Raw genomic sequence first — 13,773 nt, 5'->3', positions numbered from 1 at the left:
CCAGAGTCGACGTCCCTTAGAAGTTCTGCCTACCAGTTTGGGGGTACTCATTAGAGGGGCTGTTAAACGGTCTCCCCAAAGCTGGTGGTTTATCTCTTATTTGTTAACTGTGATACAACTTGGGTTTCAGAACTAATGCTACAGATGTTGTGAGGAGAGCTGTATGTGGTATCCAGAGTCCTCCATTAGCATCTTTAAAGGATCGCCTGGGAAGTCCCAGCTGTCTGGCTTCAGCTCTGCTTAGCATGGGTACTCATCGGTGTCCACAGGAGCTAGCAGCAAGCCCCGCTGAAGGAGACGCCCCACCCTGCTCTTTTCAGCTGCCTCAGAGCCTCAAGCCTGAACCTCTCCTGCTGTTGGGAGGAATCTGGCAATGCCATCTTTGTTTTCCCAATGCCAGTCATCCCAAGCCACTCAGAGACCAGGAGCCATTGCAGTCCCTCCTAGGGCTGTCTTGGAGCAGAAGGACTACCACATAATAGCATGGTTTTGGCAGTAGTCTGGCCTTGGGTCTCCCCAAAGCTGGTGGTTTTTCTCTTATTTGTTAACTGTGATACAACTTGGGGTTCAGAAAAGACAGTCACTGCACCCTTAACATCTCTTCCAATTCTAAATTGAGTGAAAACCCAGAAAAAAAAATAGGCTGTTCTTCTCTAGGCGCTTCTAAATAAGCAGCAGCCAGGCCTGGGACTAAAATATACCACCCTGTAGAGCCACTGGACACTGGGATGCAGGTCTTTTGTGTCTTTCCTGCTCAATAATAGATGTGCACCTTAGTTTTTAATTTTAGGTCGACTTTGTTTTTAATAGCCTATTTTTTGCTAAAATCCATGGCATTCATTTATTAAAGAACAGGATCACTTAGTCACGAAGTCTCAGAGGGTAGTTCCAGTGTTTCTGAAGGCTGAAACTGTAATTGACAGTCTTGGTTTGATTGAAGGTTTGGATGTCAGTATGTCTCCTCTCTCTCCCTCCCTCTCCTTCTCCCTGTCTCTTCCTCTCTCATCCTCTTTCTTCTTTCTCTCCGTCTCCATTCCCTCTTCTTTTCCTGCTTTGTCTCTGATGAAAGAAGTCTGAGCCATAAGGTTGTGGGGGTTTTTTGTTTTATTATTTTTTTAAATGTGTTTATGTTTGTGTGGAGTATTTGACTTGATTCCTTAGGGGAAATCAGTGACTAAGAAGAGAAGACCAGAGGTAGGAGTCCAACAGTTCTGAGGTCGAAATTTTCAGTTAATTTCCACTAGGCCTTCATTTCTGTATTCGCCACTGTAATTACTTGGAGCTTTCATTGGTCATTTGTATGTTCAAAAAAGATCAGACAGCAAGACCGCCCAACCTAGTTATAAGTAATCAGAAAGTGATACTTTGATAGACCTGTTAGAAGGTGGCCCTAATGTTTGTTTACCTGAAAATGCTGCCTGCCCACCGAGTAACACAAACCAAAGCACTGCCTGCGCTGCCCGTCACGTTCTACTCAGACTGTCCTGCTGGCTGGGGTGGGGTGCCCCATGGGAGGCAGCCCCGGCCGGCGCTTACACCGTGGTGCAAGTGCAGGCCAAGCTGTAAGAAGAGGGGCACCGGGGCCACACATGCAGATTCCCTTCACTACTGGAATATGTATGCCTGGCCAGACTGCTGGCCTCAGGGCGCTCCTTTGTCTCTCTCAGTCCTGGAGCCACGTGGAGTCCCTCTCAGTTCCTCTGTTGCACTGGTGTGATGGTTGTTACATGACCACCATCTGTGTCACCTGTCTGTCCTGGTCATACCTTACAGGTGGTTTGGACTATTTGTAGAACTTAACTAGCTGATTCTGTGTTTTCAGTTTCAGAATCACTTGGAAAAATTACATTGTCTCTCAAAATCCTGTGTATCTAAAGCAGGAAAAGAGGACTTTAGAGACCCTCCCTTCACTGTCTGGTAGCTAAACCCTGAGATGGGCTGGCAATTACACCTGCACTTCCACCCACCCTCCAGGGATCTAGGGCATCCCAGCCTGCACACTCCTGTCATTCATCCCTGCCCCGCCCCCCACATACACACACCCCAGTGAATGCAGTGAAGAGTCATACAGGATAGGGTCACACCCAGCGAACATAAACATCGTGATATGCAGGTCATGGTTGATGACTCTGAACATTTCCTCCTGTACTACACTTCCCTGTTATTTTTAAACGGTGAATCACTTTATTGACAGCAACTTGAGACTTAGAGTAGCAAGTCTCTTAATTTGGGGGCTGGTGATAAGGATATATATAGTGGGATATACAGAAAGGATGGGAGAAGATAAACTTTTTATTAAATACTTGAGGATGAGTTGAATGTTAAAATTGTGCCTTGTATTGATTTCATCTGTAAGAAATAGGAGTTTTAGAAATTTAATTATTGGAAACCATCCTTTTCACAAAAAGTGCCACAAATCCTAGGTCATATCCCACCAGGCAGTAGGTTCTGCCTGGACTCAAACTAACTCTCGGCAAATATGAGTAGGTCGTGGAAGCAGTTGCAGTGAAAGGATGCTGAGTGTCGGAGTTGTCAGAGAGGAAGAGGGTTCTTCCAGGAGGATGGTTCTGTCATTGATTCAGCCAACATTTATTATGCATCCATTTAGTACTTTCAACTTACCAGGTTACTTGGGACATCAAGAAAATTGTGTTTCTTCCACTGGAATATGTGCTGCACAGGGGCAGATACCAGACAGTGCTCTTAAAGTAGTAGGTGCTCCACACGTGTTTGATTTGATTTGAAGACTTTGCTCAGCTTTCAAGGAGTTCAACATGTTGGGAGCCCCTGAAAAAGTTGCCATTTCAGGCACATTATGATTAGGTACTAGGTGAGTGGCATAAGAATTGAGTCAAGGATAGCATAGGGAAGGTGGGGCTGGAGGAGCCATCTGAATGTGTAGGTGATTCGCATGCGTGGTAAGAAGAGCCGTCCAGGTAAAGTGTCTTTGAACCTGACCCATCAGACAAGCGGAAGGTTTGTTCCCAGAAGCAGTAGTGGGCCTTAAAGCATGGATGAGGACAGTGGAACTTGATCCCACAGGCCTTTACCAGCTAAGTGTTTTGGATATTATAATAAAGTTAAATAACCATAAATTCAGAGAGGATCAAGACACCCTTTAAAGGCTTTTTGCCTAAAAACTGGGCCTTTAAAAAGAACATAATCTAAAACTTTACATACTATTATATGTGGTTTGCCAATCTAAGAATCTTAAGAAAATACTAAATCTCTGCAACTTTGCTGTTGACGGTAAACCAATACCTATCATATTTCTGCCATATTAGTATTCATAGTTGACTCTGGATATGTGAAGAATGTTAGTTAACATAATCCCCTCCTCAACATAAAGTCAGAGATAGGGCATTCTTAAACTTACTTTAGCCATCAATAATCGCTAAATTTAAGCGACAGAAAAGCTGGTGCCTCCCAGCAGGTGACCCCCAGCTCTTTGTCCCTCAGCTGTGAAGTATGAGGATGACTACCGCTCTCCCTGTGTGTCTCCCTTGGGTTTTATCAGCACAGCACAAAGGCTGGCTGGAAGGGCAGTCTACTCCAGGTCTAGGCTCTGAGGTGTCCTGGAGGCGAAGGCTCTGGAGGGCCCTGTCACCAGCCTTCCCAGACTGGTTCACCTGCTGCCTTGACCAAGCCCAGGAGTTACGGGGAGGCAGTACAAGGCAGCCTTTATACAAGTCAAGCTTGTGTTTTACACAAATGAAGGGGTTTTGTTAATAATGTGTATAGTTGTGTACCTTTCTAGTATCATCCTGTCTTCTTTGCCATGGAAAGCTCATTCTAAGCTTCCCTGTAACATCCTCACTTTCTCCACAGGTGCTTTACTTGCCTGTTAGAAATTACCAGAGTCAATGAGGTAGGTTTCCTGGAAATTTGACTTTCCTTTAGGGAGGCTCCTCAGTGGAATACAAACCTGGCCGCCATCCTGGCTTAAACTTCTATACCTGTTGTTGCCCTCATAAACTGTTCAGTGCCTGAAATGGCAACTTGACAGCCTTTGTCAAAAGGGATTGTAACAGAGCTACACCTCCTAAATTTTCCTGTCTGGCAGGCATGGAGGATGTCTCTGGTGTGCATTGCAGGCAGAGGACTGGATTCTCATCGACCAGGCCCCTGCCGTCAGCGACCATCAGGCTGGTTCCCATGAGCCTCTCTAACTCTTTCATCACCCATTTCAATCTAGAAGATATTGAAAAATGACCAAATTAAGCCAAAGCGTGGTATGCATTCGTGTGTTTTCCTGAGCTGCATAAGTTTTGCCTGGAAGATGAACTCCAAGGGACTTGTGCCATTTTGGTGCTCCAAAATTAGATGTGGCTGCCTAACCCAAGACCTGCAAAAGCATTGTTTTCCTGGGGTGACACCAGCTACCCAAGCCTTAGTGGATGCTGGCAGATGACTGTGGCTCAGTGGATTGAGTGTCCCTGAAGTTCCTCTGGGAATGAAGCAGAGATGGCATCAGGCAGACATTTCTTTGAGTGTTTGAATAGAAATATTCAAACTCTGAAACCCACCCCTGTCGTCGGGAGTCCATGTGAGACTTCCTTGTCAGATTGCGTGAATATCAATTCCTTTTCTATCCTAAGTGTTCCATATTTAGTCCCCGGCTTGCTCCAGGGGTTGAAAGTTTGGCTAAAATTATCTTTCTTTTTAAAGAACGAGGAAAGTGGTGTTTCACTTTATTTTTACTTGTCGGGCAAACTTACCTCAAATCATCTAGTTCTGTCTAGCTAGGAAAACAGTTGATAACCTTCATGGATTTGTGGATGTGAAGGTTCCAACTTATGATCTCTTTTTTCTTCCATGTCCTATTTAGTATTGGGTTCCTGTTCTGTTCTTCTCTGCCAAGAAGATAAAAACACTACTGAAAAAATTTTCACAGTGGATTAAGTTGTGGGAGGACAACAGTAGGAACATGTATGTTGTTATGCTGTGTGTAGTTTTTGGAGGCATTTTCCTTTCTTAGAGTATCATGTGATTTATGGTGATAATTAGGCAGAAACTTGTCTTCCCTACAGATGCCAAGATTATAGAGGGACTTGCTCTCACCAGAGACCAGATGACAGCATCCAGAGATATTTTTAGAATGGACCTCATCATTTATTTGGTCTCCGCATTTCATTTTCTTTGTATCAACAATTGATTTCAAACTTGTTTATTGGGCAGGGAGGGGAGGGAGGACATCTTCCCCTATTAATGAAAGCCACTGATGGGACATTTTTGTATTTATTGTTAATTGGCATATTGCCCAGTGGTTGCAAAGTGAACTATAATTCCATCAACTGTATGCTTTATGTTCTTTTCAAAAGTTTTACTTAATCTGATGTGTTTTCTTACAGCATTTTAAAATTTTATTTATTTATTTTGAGACCAGGTTATGAGATTAATTTTTGTATTTTGGTAGGGGCGGGGTTTTGCCGTGTTGCTCAGGGTGGTCTCCAACTGCTGGGCTCAGGGAACTCACTTCAGCCTCCCAAAGTGCTGGGACTTACAGGCGTTAGCCACCGTACCCGGCCCCTTAATCCGATGTGTTTTTAAACTAGAAGAGCATCAACACATACACATAAATCTCACAGTTAACTAAATAACCTTATAACTAAAATGTCATACTTTCAACAATTTAAGAATGACATGAGCTTTCTTAAAACCCATGAAACTTGCACCCAAGCTAAGTATCATTGACTTTCCCAGCTCAGTAGCTAGGTTTCATCACTTAAAATACGCTCCCTCCACTCTTCTGTCCTTGACTGAATCAGATAAGCATGTACAAACATTGAGCCACAGAAGAGCCATTAAAAATCTAAGACAGATGAGCTGCTGCTTTCCTTTTGATTATTTTTATTACCCCAGTTTTCATTGTGAATGGTGATTCTGGTGTTCCTCTGAGAAGGATAATTGTATTTCTGTTCAACATTTATCTTCTATATTTTCAGTGTTTTACCATCTGTTTTCCTTCCGTCACAGAGGAAACCAGTGGCCTTTCTGTTCTCTGGAGTGGGAGTTTCTGTATTAAATTTGCCCTCTGCAAGAGTTGCCTCGATACCTGGGCCAAATCCTCTACCAATTCAGCCTGTAAGCACCAAGGCGATTTCCTGAGCAGGCCTCCCTGGGAGGGCATTGCCTGGGAGACCTCAGAGGAAGCTGTAGAACATAGGTTCACAGGTGACCCCAACCCCATTCTGCAGAGAGGAAAACTGGTGGTTCGCACATTTCCTTTTTAATAATGGAGTTCTCTGAAGATTTGGGGCCTTTTGATGAAGGAATGGATATTAAGCCTGGGGACTGTGGTTGGTTGGTGCTTTAGACTGTCCCACATGGGCCTCCTACCCCTGGCTTTGGGGTGATGACCTATTCTGCTCAAAACTGTGCTCTGTTAGGGGCTCATGGGTGTCCTCTGTCCTCTTCCTTCCTGTGTTGGCCCTGCCCACATTGAAGCAAGCCACACCCCCTGTGTCTGTACTTGGGGAATGAAGTGTGTCACCTTCCCATTATGCACTGGCTTCTGTGGCTGCATAATTAATACCCAAGGGAACTGGAGAGGGGTCTGAATTAGATAGTACTTTACAGCTTCTCCCTCGGCGCTTACAGTAAGTCAGGATAGGGACTTGGGGATGGGAGTCCCCGATGACTGATCGCATAGTGATGTTGGATGGTGGTTTATCAATTGTTCTTGTGCAGGGAAAACCTCTGGAAGAGTCCAGAGGACTGTGTCTGTGAAACACAATCTAATCATTCATACTTTGCGGGACGAGGTAAAGGAGTTAGAATAGCACTGACTTCAGCAAGCTACGGTCTTCACAGATGATGAGATCTAGTATTTACTTTAGCTTTTACTCCCTCTAGAACCAACAAGCCATTATTTTATAGTCCAAGATAATATTATCTAGTAGCTTTACAAAGCAAAGAATGCTCCCAAAACACCATCAGCCAGGGAAACTAAATCCTAGGAATAGGCAGGAAGAAGAAAGGGGCTGCTTTTTCTGCTTTATTGTCCCTGCCTCCAGTAAAACAACCTTAATTCTTCAATTTGGAGCTTTAACAAGGATAAGTAAATATCATAAATACTAAGTCCTGCTGTGTTTGCAAATACTGAGAGTGAAAGGTAAGATTGCCAGCAAGTGCAGAGTCACAGAAGAGATTGAAGCTACAGTACATGCATGAGAATTCCTGATGACCCTGCGGTACAGCCTGTAAAGGTGGGAGAAGCAGATGTATATAATGTGATTTTGTGTGTGAGTTTATTGATGCTTTTTTCATTACTTATTTACCTTGTCTAGTGAGAAAAGCACGAGTTCATGTTGTTTCACTACCACTTTTCTATCCATTTCTTGGCCTAGAGCCATTTCTTTACTACCGTAACTGCCAACACTGTCTCTGTAAACAAAGAATCTTATGTCTGGAGGTCTGTCATGTCACATCCTTTTGCTATTAAGACATGTTTATGAATATACTTTTTTTTTTCATCCTTTAACTTTTCTGGGCCCAGTGGTCACATGACATCTGATAAGACTTGTATAAATTCAGATGCTCTAAGAGCACCTTTTTTGTGCCTTTCCATTGAAGACAAAATAATAATTGGAGGCAGAATAATAATAATGTTGTTGATTATTAATGGGATGTTTTGTGGGGGATTTGTTGGCCATATATGTGTTATATAATTTTTTTCTGTGCAAATTGTAATACAAAAATCAAATTCCTAAACCCAGTGCATTGGCATGCCTGTAGTCCCACCTACTCAGGAGGCTGAGATGGGAGGCTCTCTTGAGCCCAGGAGTTCAAGTCCAACCTGGGCAACGCAGCAAGACCCCATTTCTTAAATTCTTAAGATGGCCCAGTTAGTAATTACTTACTCTTTTTATGGTGGGGAGTAGGGGAGTCAAGATTACCCACACACAGCAGTGCAGGCTTATTAAGGCCTTTATAGAAAGTGGCCATTTCATCTCCCCTGGTGTTGGGGTATTCATGGAAAGGGGTAGTAAGCAATTCAGTTAGTCCACATAGCCAATAGGGAAGAACCAGAAAAGTATAACTCATCTACTTAGGGTGACCGGCTCTCCTTATTTTAGCATGGAAAGTCCCATGTCCTAGGAAATCCCTCAGTCCAGAAGTCTAGAACAGAATCTTATCTGCACCTTGAATGTCTAAAAAGAACCCCCAAAACACCCCTAATATGGCTTTCTTTGTTAATCTCCCAAAGTGAATGATCCCATTCCCTTTGGGCTTTTCAACTTCAGAGCATTTTGTAATAAGAACAACATAAGAAATAAGGTAAGTAGTCTTTGTGCTTTGTCCTTAGGATTTCAGACCTTTGAAACTGGTGTGGCAGAGCAGCTTTGCTGTGCCAGCCCTGGGCTCTGAGGTGGGTGAGGGAGATGGGAGGCCTTGACAGGTGGCCCTCAGGTGTCCACTGTTGCTGTTGCAATGCCCTTAATCTCTGGTTTTCTTTTCTCCTCCTTTAGACCCTCAAACTGACACAAGACCTACAGAGAAAACCCTTTGCCAAATCTGCTCTCAGCAAGTGGACAGTGATACCGTTTACAGCTTAACACCTTTGTGAATCCCACGCCATTTTCCTAACCCAGCAGAGACTGTTAATGGCCCCTTACCCTGGGTGAAGCACTTACCCTTGGAACAGAACTCTAAAAAAGTATGCAAAATCTTCCTTGTACGGGGTGGTGAGCCGCCTGCCAGTGGAGGACAGCACCCCTCAGCACCACCCACCCTCGTTCAGAGCACACCGTGAGCCCCCGTCGGCCATTCTGTGGTGTTTTAATATTGCGATGGTTTATGGGATGTTTTAAGTGTTGTTCTTGTGTTTGTTTTCCTTTGACTTTCTGAGTTTTTCACATGCATTAACTTGCGATATTTTTCTGTTAAAATGTTAACCGTCCATCCCCTAGCAAATTTAAAAACAGAAGGAAAATGTTGTACCAGTTACCATTCCGGGTTCGAGCAGCACAAGCTTTTGAGCCCATGGAACTCCATAAACTAACAAATTACATAAACTAAAGGGGGATTTTCCTTCTTCTTTCGTTTGGTAGAAAATTATCCTTTTCTAAAAACTGAACAATGGCACAATTGTTTGCTATGCGCACCCGTCCAGGACTGAACCATGCATAGGCAAAACGAGTGGAGCACAGCGTCCGGCCCAGTGTGTTTCCAGTTCTGAGTCAGGGTGATCTGTGGACGGGACCCCAGCACCAGGTCTACAGGTGCCAGATCAGTAGGGCCTGTGATCTCCTGCCAGTGTCTTCAGCTAATGTGAACAGTGTTGGTCTGCTGGTTAGAAACTAGGATATTGATATTTTCAGGAAAGAAATCAGCTCAGCTCTCCACTCATTGCCAAATGCCACTAAAGGGTTTAGTTTTAAGGAGAAAGAAAAGGAAAAAAAAAAAAGTAGTCCTGTTTTGTTTTGCAGAACAAATGAACTTACAGGTGAGCATTAAGCTTGCAGTGAGAAATGTGTGAAGAGTAAAAACCCAAGTCAATGCTGAGGCAGTTCTAACTTCACTGTTTTCCTAATACACATCCTTGATTATTTTCAGCCTTGCTGTGTATAATCTGATCTGCTAGAAGTGTATGAGTGAGAGGCAATAGCATACAAACTGATTTTTTAAATATAAGCTTAGGTTGTAATTGTACAAGTGACACAATGGAAGTACAAAATAGGGCAGTTTTAACTTTTTTTTCTGCTTCTATGGATTTCATTTTGTTGTGTTTTCAAAAAGTTATGGTGCTGTATAGGTGCTTTCTGTTTAACCTGGAAAGTGTGATTATATTCGTTACCTTCTTTGGTAGACGGAATAGTTGGGACCACCTTTGGTACATATGAAATTGGTGTAATGATGCTCTGATTAGCACAGCATATGCATACTTCTCCAAAGTGATATATGAAGACTCTTTTCTTTGCATAAGAAGCATTAGGCATATAAATGTATAAATATATTTTATCATGTACAGTACAAAAATGGAACCTTATGCATGGGCCTTAGGAATACAGGCTAGTATTTCAGCACAGACTTCCCTGCTTGAGTTCTTGCTGATGCTTGCACCGTGACAGTGGGCACCAACACAGACGTGCCACCCAACCCCCTGCACACACCACCGGCCACCAGGGGCCCCCTTGTGCGCCTTGGCTTTATAACTCCTCTGGGGGTAATATTGGTGGTGATCACAGCTCCTAGCATAATGAGAGTTCCATTTGGTATTGTCACACGTCTCCTGCCTCGCTTGGGTTGCCATGTTTGAGCGATGGCCCTGTTGATTTCACCCTGCCTTTTACTGAATCTGTAAATTGTTGTGCAATTGTGGTTATAGTAGACCTGTAGCACATTGCCTTTTCTAAACTGCTACACGTTTATAATCTTCATTTTTAAAGTATGTATAATTTTTTAAAGTATGTATTCTATTCATATGTTCTGCTTGTCAGTGAGCCAGACTTGCTTACTATATTCCTTTATAATAATGCTAGCCACTTCCTGGACTCTTTAGTAGTGTGCTGTATGCAGGAACTTTCCAGTAGCAGTGAGGGAGGGTTGCCTCTCCACGCTTCCTAAGGGGTGCTGCCCTGGGTGGGGATGCATTGCAGAGGCAGTAGTAGCATGGGGGCTGCAGTAGGGAGTGAGATGGAAAAGGGTGGGGGGATAGGAGAATTCCAGAGTACTTCCAGCATGAGGGTCCTGAGAACTTCTGTCCTGAGTTCAGAGAAACATGCAAAGTAACTAACAGAATAGCTGCTTGCCTTTGCAGTTTTACAGACCCTGGGAGCCACTTTGGGAGTGAGAAAGGCAACCCTCCAATGTGTTTCAACTTTAAAATGGTGAATTCTTTTCAGACATGTGGTATCGCGTTTATTCTCCTTTTCTAGTGTTTGTTGGATTTCAGGCAGAATGTCTTACAGAATGTCCTAGAACCAGATTATCATTTAATCTGAAACAGCTGAGGAAGGGACAGAGGAGGTACAAGGGCAAGGCAGCACAAAACAGATCAGGAAAATGAAGAGGGAATGCTTTGGTTTTTTGTTTTGTTTTTTTTCTTCTTCAAGTAACTGAAACAGCATCTACATGTAGAGTGTTGTGGAGAGCTGAGACCCGGGCACAGTCAAGTGCAGCATAAGTACCGTGAGACCTGCCAGCCCCTGGAGAGGGTCAGCCGAGGATCTGGTAGTGAAGCCTGTCTAGGGTCCCGGCACCCTCACCCTCAGCCACCTGCAGAAAGGCCAGGCCCCCAGAGACTAGCCCGGTTCTAAAGTGGTCAGGCTGGGCAGGGGTGCTGCCTGAGCCCTCTGCCCCTTATATTGAGACCTTGCTTTCAGGACAGGCCAACTGTTGGCCACCATGTCACATCCTGAGTGAGTGTCACAGGTCCCTAACAAGAATTTTCTGATCTGGAGCATATCAGCAGAACGCTTAGCCTCAAGGGGCTGGCAGCTGTGATGTTTGATTTATGATGAGAACTATCGGAGGCCACCCTCAGCCTCTAAATAAGCTGCTCTAGGGAGCCGCCTACTTTGTGATGAGAAATTAGAAGAGTACCTAGTGTTGAAAACATGACATGCGCTCTTGGGATCTGCTGTTCTCTTCAGGGCCCCAGAACCTGATACCTGTTACCAAAGCTAGGAAAGAGCTTTATCACAAGCCTTCACTGTCCTGGCATGAGAACTGGCTGCCAGGCTCAGTGTACCCCAGTAACTGTGAATGAATCTGAGCTTGGTTTCCTTGATTGCATCCTCTGTGATAGAATGATTGCTGAAACACATTTTAAACATTCAGAAGTGTGTCACTCCTGTTAATGGGAGGATCATTCACACGTGTGTAGTACCAGGCAGACTTTGTGTTTGTTTTTGGTGTTGATTTTTAGCATTGTGTGTGTTGCTTCCCCACCCTGAGGAGAGGACACCATGGCTTACTACTCAGGACAAGTATGCCCTGCTCAGGGTGTGATTTCAGGTGACTTCCAAACTTGTACACAGTTTAAAGATGGTGGAGACAGATTTTGCCTCTGCCTAGTGAACCCCACTTAAAGAATAAGGAGCATTTGAATCTCTTGGAAAAGACCATGAAGAATAAAGCAGTCAAAAAGAAGTCCTCCATGTTGGTGCAAAGGGCTTGCGAGGGGAAATAAAAATGTTATCCAGCCTGACCAACATGGGAGAAACCCTATCTCTATTAAAAATACAAAACTAGCCTGGCATGGTGGCGCATGCCTGTAATCCCAGCTACTCTAGAGGCTGAGGCAGGAGAATCGCTTGAACCCAGGAGGCGGAGGTTGCAGTGAGCCAAGATCACACCACTGCACTCCAACCTGGGGAACAAGAGTGAAACTCCATGTCAAAAAAAAAAAAAAAAAAAATGTTACTCATCCTCTCTCAAAGCAAAAAGGAAACCCTGAAAGCGCTGAACTCTAGTTTTATTTTTCTTGCTGTATTTGGGTGAACATTGTATGATTAGGCATAATGTTTTTTTTAAAAAAAAAACTTTTTTTTTGGTAGAAATGCAATCACCAGTAAAGAGGTGCGAAAAAGCCAGCCCCTCTTGGAGACTGGAGAGGCAGAGTACTACTATGGGAGGTGAAGTTCTGATGGAATCATGCCTGTCAAATGAGATCTTAAAGCAGATGCCCAAATAAAAGAGTATATTATATTTTATCTAAATCTTAAGTGGGTAACATTTTATGCAATTGAAATGAATGGAATATTTTCCTCTTGTTTAGTTGTATCTGTTTATATTTTTCTTTGATGAATGATTGGTCATGAGGCCTCTTGCCACACTCCAGAAATACGTGTGCGGCTGCTTTTAAGAATTATGTGTCTGGTCACTTATTTCTCTAAAATTATCTCATTGCCTGGCAATCAGTCTTCTCTTGTATACTTGTCCTAGCACATTATGTACATGGGAAATGTAAACAAATGTGAAGGAGGACCAGAAAAATTAGTTAATATTTAAAAAAATGTATTGTGCATTTTGGCTTCACATGTTTAACTTTTTTTAAGAAAAAAGTTGCATGAATGGAAAAAAAATCTGTATACAGTATCTGTAAAAACTGTCTTACCTGTTTCAATTCCTTGCTCATACCCCATGTAATCTAGAACTAAATATGGTGCGTGGCCATATTTAAACACCTGAGAGTCAAGCAGTTCAGACTTTGATTTGAAGCACCTCATCCTTCTTTCAACGCGAACACTATCATATGGCATTCTTACTGAGGATTTTGTCTAACCATATGTTGCCATGAATTAACTCTGCCGCCTTTCTTAAGGATCAAAACCAGTTTGATTTGGGAATCTTCCCCTTTCCAAATGAAATAGAGATGCAGTACTTACTTTCCTTGGTGTTTGTAGATATTGCCTTGTGTATTCCACTTAAAACCGTAATCTAGTTTGTAAAAGAGATGGTGACGCATGTAAATAAAGCATCAGTGACACTCTGTCTTACTCCAAGAAGTCTCTTTGTTCTCCCTCCCCCTTTCTTGAACCCTAGGAATAAAATGGCAGTTTATCTCCAGGTCTCCCTGTGGAATTCCCCCACAGGCTGGGAGAGGCACAGAGCTGAGAGACTATCGCGAAATCTTTAAATGAACCTAGTACACTTTTTCTCGGGCCCACTTCTGACCTCCACAGACAACTTAATAAAGGCAGATGTATGGCATAGTTCATGGTGGCTGATAGCCACTTTTGGCGTGCTCTGAGTCGTGTTGCCCAGGAAGCTTGGAATAAGTAGGGAGTTGGGACTTAGAGACGGCCCTCACTTAGCATCTGAGGT

The 13,773-nt window shown here is 43.4% G+C and overlaps 1 protein-coding gene across 1 annotated transcript in view; it reads left to right on the top strand.

The window, feature by feature from the left end:
- The window catches only part of FOXO3 (forkhead box O3), a 126,265-nt gene extending 112,825 nt beyond the window's left edge, over window positions 1-13,440 (top strand). The window contains 1 exon segment of the mRNA XM_021938031.2: window positions 8,472-13,440. The gene's annotated coding sequence lies outside the window, so the exon portion shown is untranslated.
- Window positions 13,441-13,773: the final 333 nt, after the last annotated feature.

The sequence above is a fragment of the Papio anubis genome, chromosome 6, assembly GCF_008728515.1.
Source record: "Papio anubis isolate 15944 chromosome 6, Panubis1.0, whole genome shotgun sequence".
Classification (NCBI taxonomy): domain Eukaryota; kingdom Metazoa; phylum Chordata; class Mammalia; order Primates; family Cercopithecidae; genus Papio; species Papio anubis.
This window is presented reverse-complemented; position numbering and strand designations above follow the sequence as displayed.